The sequence below is a fragment of the Amphibalanus amphitrite genome, unplaced genomic scaffold (assembly GCF_019059575.1).
Source record: "Amphibalanus amphitrite isolate SeventyFive unplaced genomic scaffold, NRLGWU_Aamphi_draft 001605F_arrow, whole genome shotgun sequence".
In the NCBI taxonomy this organism is placed as follows: domain Eukaryota; kingdom Metazoa; phylum Arthropoda; class Thecostraca; order Balanomorpha; family Balanidae; genus Amphibalanus; species Amphibalanus amphitrite.
The window spans coordinates 127,868-138,956 of NW_024883098.1; positions in this window are offsets into that span (position 1 = coordinate 127,868).

Here is an 11,089-nt window from a genome sequence, read left to right on the forward strand (position 1 = left end):
CAATGGGGGGTCCCCCCCGATTTCGTTCAAAATCGGCACACAGGTGCCCCACCACCAGCCGAGAAACTTTCCCCAAAACGGTCCCCGTTGCATTGACGTTTAAGGCCCGTAAAGCCCCCTAGACTCGTAAAATATCCGTAAAATCGCCTTTGTACGGACAAAAAAGTGGTGCTATGGTAAAATTGGGTATCAATCGAAAGCTCTCGTTTACCCAGACACAGTCCTGCAGGAAAATTCCACTTTTTCCCCATAGGAAAGTTTTTACGGGAAAATCAAAATTTTTGGTCAATGGGGGGTCCCCCCCGATTTCGTTCAAAATCGGCACACAGGTGCCCCACCACCAGCCGAGAAACTTTCCCCAAAACGGTCCCCGTTGCATTGACGTTTAAGGCCCTTAAAGCCCCGTAAACTCGTAAAAAATTCGTAAATTCGCCCTTGTACGGCCAAAACCGGGGCGCTAGGGTAAAAATGGGTATCAATCGAAAGCTCTCGTTTACCCAGACACAGTCCTGCAGGAAAATTCCACTTTTTCCCCATAGGAAAGTTTTTACGGGAAAATCAAAATTTCGGGTCAATGGGGGGTCCCCCCCGATTTCGTTCAAAATCGGCACACAGGTGCCCCACCACCAGCCGAGAAACTTTCCCCAAAACGGTCCCCGTTGCATTGACGTTTAAGGCCCTTAAAGCCCCGTAAACTCGTAAAAAATCCGTAAATTCGCCCTTGTACGGCCAAAAACGGGGCGCTAGGGTAAAAATGGGTATCAATCGAAAGCTCTCGTTTACCCAGACACAGTCCTGCAGGAAAATTCCACTTTTTCCCCATAGGAAAGTTTTTACGGGAAAATCAAAATTTCGGGTCAATGGGGGGTCCCCCCCCCCCCGATTTCGTTCAAAATCGGCACACAGGTGCCCCACCACCAGCCGAGAAACTTTCCCCAAAACGGTCCCCGTTGCATTGACGTTTAAGGCCCTTAAAGCCCCGTAAACTCGTAAAAAATCCGTAAATTCGCCCTTGTACGGCCAAAAACGGGGCGCTAGGGTAAAAATGGGTATCAATCGAAAGCTCTCGTTTACCCAGACACAGTCCTGCAGGAAAATTCCACTTTTTCCCCATAGGAAAGTTTTTACGGGAAAATCAAAATTTCGGGTCAATGGGGGGTCCCCCCCGATTTCGTTCAAAATCGGCACACAGGTGCCCCACCACCAGCCGAGAAACTTTCCCCAAAACGGTCCCCGTTGCATTGACGTTTAAGGCCCGTAAAGCCCCCTAGACTCGTAAAATATCCGTAAAATCGCCTTTGTACGGACAAAAAAGTGGTGCTATGGTAAAAATGGGTATCAATCGAAAGCTCTCGTTTACCCAGACACAGTCCTGCAGGAAAATTCCACTTTTTTCCCATAGGAAAGTTTTTACGGGAAAATCAAAATTTTGGGTCAATGGGGGGTCCCCCCCGATTTCGTTCAAAATCGGCACACAGGTGCCTTCACCACCAGCCGAGAAACTTTCCCCAAAACGGTCCCCGTTGCATTGACGTTTAAGGCCCTTAAAGCCCCGTAAACTCGTAAAAAATCCGTAAATTCGCCCTTGTACGGCCAAAAACGGGGCGCTAGGGTAAAAATGGGTATCAATCAAAAGCTCTCGTTTACCCAGACACAGTCCTGCAGGAAAATTCCACTTTTTCCCCATAGGAAAGTTTTTACGGGAAAATCAAAATTTCGGGTCAATGGGGGGTCCCCCCCGATTTCGTTCAAAATCGGCACACAGGTGCCCCACCACCAGCCGAGAAACTTTCCCCAAAACGGTCCCCGTTGCATTGACGTTTAAGGCCCTTAAAGCCCCGTAAACTCGTAAAAAATCCGTAAATTCGCCCTTGTACGGCCAAAAACGGGGCGCTAAAGTAAAAATGGGTATCAATCGAAAGCTCTCGTTTACCCAGACACAGTCCTGCAGGAAAATTCCACTTTTTCCCCATAGGAAAGTTTTTACGGGAAAATCAAAATTTCGGGTCAATGGGGGGTCCCCCCCGATTTCGTTCAAAATCGGCACACAGGTGCCCCACCACCAGCCGAGAAACTTTCCCCAAAACGGTCCCCGTTGCATTGACGTTTAAGGCCCTTAAAGCCCCGTAAACTCGTAAAAAATCCGTAAATTCGCCCTTGTACGGCCAAAAACGGGGCGCTAAAGTAAAAATGGGTATCAATCGAAAGCTCTCGTTTACCCAGACACAGTCCTGCAGGAAAATTCCACTTTTTCCCCATAGGAAAGTTTTTACGGGAAAATCAAAATTTCGGGTCAATGGGGGGTCCCCCCCGATTTCGTTCAAAATCGGCACACAGGTGCCCCACCACCAGCCGAGAAACTTTCCCCAAAACGGTCCCCGTTGCATTGACGTTTAAGGCCCTTAAAGCCCCGTAAACTCGTAAAAAATCCGTAAATTCGCCCTTGTACGGCCAAAAACGGGGCGCTAGGGTAAAAATGGGTATCAATCGAAAGCTCTCGTTTACCCAGACACAGTCCTGCAGGAAAATTCCACTTTTTCCCCATAGGAAAGTTTTTACGGGAAAATCAAAATTTCGGGTCAATGGGGGGTCCCCCCCGATTTCGTTCAAAATCGGCACACAGGTGCCCCACCACCAGCCGAGAAACTTTCCCCAAAACGGTCCCCGTTGCATTGACGTTTAAGGCCCGTAAAGCCCCCTAGACTCGTAAAATATCCGTAAAATCGCCTTTGTACGGACAAAAAAGTGGTGCTATGGTAAAAATGGGTATCAATCGAAAGCTCTCGTTTACCCAGACACAGTCCTGCAGGAAAATTCCACTTTTTTCCCATAGGAAAGTTTTTACGGGAAAATCAAAATTTTGGGTCAATGGGGGGTCCCCCCCGATTTCGTTCAAAATCGGCACACAGGTGCCCCACCACCAGCCGAGAAACTTTCCCCAAAACGGTCCCCGTTGCATTGACGTTTAAGGCCCTTAAAGCCCCGTAAACTCGTAAAAAATCCGTAAATTCGCCCTTGTACGGCCAAAAACGGGGCGCTAGGGTAAAAATGGGTATCAATCAAAAGCTCTCGTTTACCCAGACACAGTCCTGCAGGAAAATTCCACTTTTTCCCCATAGGAAAGTTTTTACGGGAAAATCAAAATTTCGGGTCAATGGGGGGTCCCCCCCGATTTCGTTCAAAATCGGCACACAGGTGCCCCACCACCAGCCGAGAAACTTTCCCCAAAACGGTCCCCGTTGCATTGACGTTTAAGGCCCTTAAAGCCCCGTAAACTCGTAAAAAATCCGTAAATTCGCCCTTGTACGGCCAAAAACGGGGCGCTAAAGTAAAAATGGGTATCAATCGAAAGCTCTCGTTTACCCAGACACAGTCCTGCAGGAAAATTCCACTTTTTCCCCATAGGAAAGTTTTTACGGGAAAATCAAAATTTCGGGTCAATGGGGGGTCCCCCCCGATTTCGTTCAAAATCGGCACACAGGTGCCCCACCACCAGCCGAGAAACTTTCCCCAAAACGGTCCCCGTTGCATTGACGTTTAAGGCCCTTAAAGCCCCGTAAACTCGTAAAAAATCCGTAAATTCACCCTTGTACGGCCAAAAACGGGGCGCTAAAGTAAAAATGGGTATCAATCGAAAGCTCTCGTTTACCCAGACACAGTCCTGCAGGAAAATTCCACTTTTTCCCCATAGGAAAGTTTTTACGGGAAAATCAAAATTTCGGGTCAATGGGGGGTCCCCCCGATTTCGTTCAAAATCGGCACACAGGTGCCCCACCACCAGCCGAGAAACTTTCCCCAAAACGGTCCCCGTTGCATTGACGTTTAAGGCCCGTAAAGCCCCCTAGACTCGTAAAATATCCGTAAAATCGCCTTTGTACGGACAAAAAAGTGGTGCTATGGTAAAAATGGGTATCAATCGAAAGCTCTCGTTTACCCAGACACAGTCCTGCAGGAAAATTCCACTTTTTCCCATAGGAAAGTTTTTACGGGAAAATCAAAATTTTGGGTCAATGGGGGGTCCCCCCCCGATTTCGTTCAAAATCGGCACACAGGTGCCCCACCACCAGCCGAGAAACTTTCCCCAAAACGGTCCCCGTTGCATTGACGTTTAAGGCCCTTAAAGCCCCGTAAACTCGTAAAAAATCCGTAAATTCGCCCTTGTACGGCCAAAAACGGGGCGCTAGGGTAAAAATGGGTATCTATCGAAAGCTCTCGTTTACCCAGACACAGTCCTGCAGGAAAATTCCACTTTTTTCCCATAGGAAAGTTTTTACGGGAAAATCAAAATTTTGGGTCAATGGGGGGTCCCCCCCGATTTCGTTCAAAATCGGCACACAGGTGCCCCACCACCAGCCGAGAAACTTTCCCCAAAACGGTCCCCGTTGCATTGACGTTTAAGGCCCGTAAAGCCCCCTAGACTCGTAAAATATCCGTAAAATCGCCTTTGTACGGACAAAAAAGTGGTGCTATGGTAAAATTGGGTATCAATCGAAAGCTCTCGTTTACCCAGACACAGTCCTGCAGGAAAATTCCACTTTTTCCCCATAGGAAAGTTTTTACGGGAAAATCAAAATTTTTGGTCAATGGGGGGTCCCCCCCGATTTCGTTCAAAATCGGCACACAGGTGCCCCACCACCAGCCGAGAAACTTTCCCCAAAACGGTCCCCGTTGCATTGACGTTTAAGGCCCTTAAAGCCCCGTAAACTCGTAAAAAATTCGTAAATTCGCCCTTGTACGGCCAAAACCGGGGCGCTAGGGTAAAAATGGGTATCAATCGAAAGCTCTCGTTTACCCAGACACAGTCCTGCAGGAAAATTCCACTTTTTCCCCATAGGAAAGTTTTTACGGGAAAATCAAAATTTCGGGTCAATGGGGGGTCCCCCCCGATTTCGTTCAAAATCGGCACACAGGTGCCCCACCACCAGCCGAGAAACTTTCCCCAAAACGGTCCCCGTTGCATTGACGTTTAAGGCCCTTAAAGCCCCGTAAACTCGTAAAAAATCCGTAAATTCGCCCTTGTACGGCCAAAAACGGGGCGCTAGGGTAAAAATGGGTATCAATCGAAAGCTCTCGTTTACCCAGACACAGTCCTGCAGGAAAATTCCACTTTTTCCCCATAGGAAAGTTTTTACGGGAAAATCAAAATTTCGGGTCAATGGGGGGTCCCCCCCCCGATTTCGTTCAAAATCGGCACACAGGTGCCCCACCACCAGCCGAGAAACTTTCCCCAAAACGGTCCCCGTTGCATTGACGTTTAAGGCCCGTAAAGCCCCCTAGACTCGTAAAATATCCGTAAAATCGCCTTTGTACGGACAAAAAAGTGGTGCTATGGTAAAAATGGGTATCAATCGAAAGCTCTCGTTTACCCAGACACAGTCCTGCAGGAAAATTCCACTTTTTTCCCATAGGAAAGTTTTTACGGGAAAATCAAAATTTTGGGTCAATGGGGGGTCCCCCCCGATTTCGTTCAAAATCGGCACACAGGTGCCCCACCACCAGCCGAGAAACTTTCCCCAAAACGGTCCCCGTTGCATTGACGTTTAAGGCCCTTAAAGCCCCGTAAACTCGTAAAAAAATCCGTAAATTCGCCCTTGTACGGCCAAAAACGGGGCGCTAGGGTAAAAATGGGTATCAATCAAAAGCTCTCGTTTACCCAGACACAGTCCTGCAGGAAAATTCCCACTTTTTCCCCATAGGAAAGTTTTTACGGGAAAATCAAAATTTTGGGTCAATGGGGGGTCCCCCCCGATTTTGTTCAAAATCGGCACACAGGTGCCCCACCACCAGCCGAGAAACTTTCCCCAAAACGGTCCCCGTTGCATTGACGTTTAAGGCCCTTAAAGCCCCGTAAACTCGTAAAAAATCCGTAAATTCGCCCTTGTACGGCCAAAAACGGGGCGCTAAAAAAATGGGTATCAATCGAAAGCTCTCGTTACCCAGACACAGTCCTGCAGGAAATTCCACTTTTTCCCCATAGGAAAGTTTTTACGGGAAATCAAAATTTTGGGTCAATGGGGGGTCCCCCCCGATTTCGTTCAAAATCGGCACACAGGTGCCCCACCACCAGCCGAGAAACTTTCCCCAAAACGGTCCCCGTTGCATTGACGTTTAAGGCCCTTAAAGCCCCGTAACTCGTAAAAAATCCGTAAATTCGCCCTTGTACGGCCAAAAACGGGGCGCTAGGTAAAATGGGTATCAATCAAAAGCGCTCGTTTACCCAGACACAGTCCTGCAGGAAATTCCACTTTTTCCCATAGGAAAGTTTTACGGGAAAATCAAAATTTCGGGTCAATGGGGGGTCCCCCCCGATTTCGTTCAAAATCGGCACACAGGTGCCCCACCACCAGCCGAGAAACTTTCCCCAAAACGGTCCCCGTTGCATTGACGTTTAAGGCCCTTAAAGCCCCGTAAACTCGTAAAAAATCCGTAAATCGCCTTGTACGGCCAAAAACGGGGCGCTAGTAAAATGGTATCAATCGAAAGCTCTCGTTTACCCAGACACAGTCCTGCAGGAAAATTCCACTTTTTCCCCATAGGAAAGTTTTACGGGAAAATCAAAATTTCGGGTCAATGGGGGGTCCCCCCCGATTTCGTTCAAAATCGGCACACAGGTGCCCCACCACCAGCCGAGAAACTTCCCCAAACGGTCCCCGTTGCATTGACGTTTAAGGCCCTTAAAGCCCCGTAAACTCGTAAAAATCCGTAAATTCGCCCTTGTACGGCCAAAACGGGGCGCTAGGGTAAAAATGGGTATCAATCGAAAGCTCGTTTACCCAGACACAGTCCTGCAGGAAAATTCCACTTTTTCCCATAGGAAGTTTTACGGGAAAATCAAAATTTCGGGTCAATGGGGGGTCCCCCCCGATTTCGTTCAAAATCGGCACACAGGTGCCCCACCACCAGCCGAGAAACTTTCCCCAAAACGGTCCCCGTTGCATTGACGTTTAAGGCCCTAAAGCCCCCTAGACTCGTAAAATACCGAAAATCGCCTTGTACGGACAAAAAGGGTGCTATGGTAAAAATGGGTATCAATCGAAAGCTCTCGTTTACCCAGACACAGTCCTGCAGGAAAATTCCACTTTTTTCCCATAGGAAAGTTTTTACGGGAAAATCAAAATTTTGGGTCAATGGGGGGTCCCCCCCGATTTCGTTCAAAATCGGCACACAGGTGCCCCACCACCAGCCGAGAAACTTTCCCCAAAACGGTCCCGTTGCATTGACGTTTAAGGCCCTTAAAGCCCCGTAAACTCGTAAAAAATCCGTAAATTCGCCCTTGTACGGCCAAAAACGGGGCGCTAGGGTAAAAATGGGTATCAATCGAAAGCTCTCGTTTACCCAGACACAGTCCTGCAGGAAAATTCCACTTTTTCCCCATAGGAAAGTTTTTACGGAAAATCAAAATTTTCGGGTCAATGGGGGGTCCCCCCGATTTCGTTCAAATCGGCACACAGGTGCCCCACCACCAGCCGAGAAACTTTCCCCAAACGGTCCCCGTTGCATTGACGTTTAAGGCCCTTAAAGCCCGTAAACTCGTAAAAAATCCGTAAATTAGCCCTTGTACGGCCAAAAACGGGCGCTAAAGTAAAAATGGGTATCAATCGAAAGCTCTCGTTACCCAGACACAGTCCTGCAGGAAAATTCCACTTTTTCCCATAGGAAAGTTTTTACGGGAAAATCAAAATTGGGTCAATGGGGGTCCCCCCGATTTCGTTCAAAATCGGCACACAGGGCCCCACCACCAGCCGAGAAACTTTCCCCAAAACGGTCCCGTTGCATTGACGTTTAAGGCCCTTAAAGCCCGTAAACTCGAAAAAATCCGTAAATTCGCCTTGTACGGCACAAAAACGGGGCGCTAGTAAAAATGGGTATCAATCGAAAGCTCTCGTTTACCCAGACACAGTCCTGCAGGAAAATTCCACTTTTTCCCATAGGAAAGTTTTTACGGGAAAATCAAAATTTGGGTCAATGGGGGGTCCCCCCGATTTCGTTCAAAATCGGCACACAGGTGCCCCCACCAGCCGAGAAACTTTCCCAAAACGGTCCCCGTTGCATTGACGTTTAAGGCCCGTAAAGCCCCCTAACTCGTAAAAAATCCGTAAAATCGCCCTTGTACGGACAAAAACGGGGCGCTAGTAAAAATGGGTATCAATCGAAAGCTCTCGTTTACCCAGACACAGTCCTGCAGGAAAATTCCACTTTTTCCCCATAGGAAAGTTTTTACGGGAAAATCAAAATTTCGGGTCAATGGGGGGTCCCCCCGATTTCGTTCAAAATCGGCACACAGGTGCCCCACCACCAGCCGAGAAACTTTCCCCAAAACGGTCCCCGTTGCATTGACGTTTAAGGCCCTTAAAGCCCCGTAAACTCGTAAAAATCCGTAAATTCGCCCTTGTACGGCCAAAAACGGGGCGCTAGGGTAAAAATGGGTATCAATCGAAAGCTCTCGTTTACCCAGACACAGTCCTGCAGGAAAATTCCACTTTTTCCCATAGGAAAGTTTTTACGGGAAAATCAAAATTTTGGGTCAATGGGGGGTCCCCCCCGATTTCGTTCAAAATCGGCACACAGGTGCCCACCACCAGCCGAGAAACTTTCCCCAAAACGGTCCCCGTTGCATTGACGTTTAAGGGCCGTAAAGCCCCCTAGACTCGTAAAATATCCGTAAAATCGCCTTGTACGGACAAAAAGTGGGTGCTAGGGTAAAAATGGGTATCAATCGAAAGCTCTCGTTTACCCAGACACAGTCCTGCAGGAAAATTCCACTTTTTCCCCATAGGAAAGTTTTTACGGGAAAATCAAAATTTTGGGTCAATGGGGGGTCCCCCCGATTTCGTTCAAAATCGGCACACAGGTGCCCCACCACCAGCGAGAAACTTTCCCCAAAACGGTCCCCGTTGCATTGACGTTTAAGGCCTTAAAGCCCCGAAACTCGTAAAAAATCGTAAATTCGCCCTTGTACGGCCAAAACCGGGCGCTAGGGTAAAAATGGGTATCAATCGAAAGCTCTCGTTTACCCAGACACAGTCCTGCAGGGAAAATTCCACTTTTTCCCCATAGGAAAGTTTTTACGGGAAAATCAAAATTTCGGGTCAATGGGGGTCCCCCCCGATTTCGTTCAAAATCGGCACACAGGTGCCCCACCACAGCCGAGAAACTTTCCCAAACGGTCCCCGTTGCATTGACGTTTAAGGCCCTTAAAGCCCCGTAAACTCGTAAAAAATCCGTAAATTCGCCCTTGTACGGCCAAAAAACGGGGGCGCTAGGGTAAAAATGGGTATCAATCGAAAGCTCTCGTTTACCAGACACAGTCCTGCAGGAAAATTCCACTTTTTCCCATAGGAAAGTTTTACGGGAAAATCAAAATTCGGGTCAATGGGGGGTCCCCCCCGATTTCGTTCAAAATCGGCACACAGGTGCCCCACCACCAGCGAGAAACTTTCCAAAACGGTCCCGTTGCATTGACGTTTAAGGCCCTTAAAGCCCCGTAACTCGTAAAAAATCCGTAAAATTCGCCTTGTACGGCCCAAAAAAGTGGGCGCTATGGTAAAAATGGGATCAATCGAAAGCTCTCGTTTACCCAGACACAGTCCTGCAGGAAAATTCCACTTTTCCCCATAGGAAAGTTTTTACGGGAAAATCAAAAATTTTGGGTCAATGGGGGGTCCCCCCCGATTTCGTTCAAAATCGGCACACAGGTGCCCACCAACCAGCCGGAGAAAACTTTCCCCAAAACGGTCCCCGTTGCATTGACGTTTAAGGCCTTAAAAGCCCCCGTAACAAACTCGTAAAAAATCCGTAAAATTCGCCCTTTGTACGGAAAAAAAACGGGGCGCTTAGGGTAAAAATGGGTACAATCAAAGCTCTCGTTACCCAGACACAGTCCTGCAGGAAAATTCCACTTTTTCCCATAGGAAAGTTTTTACGGGAAAAACAAAATTTCGGTCAAGGGGGGTCCCCCCGATTTCGTTCAAAATCGGCACACAGGTGCCCCACCACCAGCCGAGAAACTTTCCCCAAAACGGTCCCCGTTGCATTGACGTTTAAGGCCTTAAAGCCCCGTAAACTCGTAAAAAATCCGTAAAAATTCGCCCTTGTACGGCCAAAAACGGGGCGCTAGGGTAAAAATGGGTATCAATCGAAGCTATCGTTACCAGACACAGTCTGCAGGAAAAATTCCACTTTTTCCCCATAGGAAAGTTTTTACGGGAAAATCAAAATTTCGGGTCATGGGGGGTCCCCCCGATTTCGTTCAAAATCGGCACACAGGTGCCCCACCAGACAAGCCGAGAAACTTTCCCCAAAACGGTCCCCGTTGCATTGACGTTTAAGGCCCTTTAAAGCCCCTAAACTCGTAAAAATATCCGTAAAATTCACCCTTGTACGGCCAAAAAACGGGTGGCGCTAGTAAAAATGGGTATCAATCGAAAGCTCTCGTTTACCCAGACACAGTCCTGCAGGAAAATTCCACTTTTTCCCCTAGGAAAGTTTTTACGGGAAAAATCAAAATTTCGGGTCAATGGGGGGTCCCCCGATTTCGTTCAAAATCGGCACCAAGGTGCCCCCACAGCCGAGAGAAACTTCCCCAAAACGGTCCCCGTTGCATTGACGTTTTAAGGCCCGTAAAGCCCCCTAGACTCGTAAATATCCGTAAAATCGCCTTTGTACGGCAACAAAAAGTGGTGATGTAAAAAGGTATCAATCGAAAGCTCTCGTTTACCCAGACACAGTTGCAGGAAAATTCCACTTTTTCCCATAGGAAAGTTTTACGGGAAAATCAAAATTTTGGGTCAATGGGGGGTCCCCCCCGATTTCGTTCAAAACGGCACACAGGTGCCACCACCACCAGCCGAGAAACTTTCCCCAAAACGGTCCCCGTGCATTGACGTTTAGGCCCTTTAAAGCCCGTAAATCGTAAAAATCCGTAATTCGCCCTTGTACGGCCAAAAACGGGGCGCTAGGGTAAAAAATGGGTATCTATCGAAAGCTCTCGTTTACCCAGAACAGTCCTGCAGGAAAATTCCACTTTTTCCCATAGGAAAGTTTTTACGGGAAAATCAAATTTTGGGTCAATGGGGGGTCCCCCCCGATT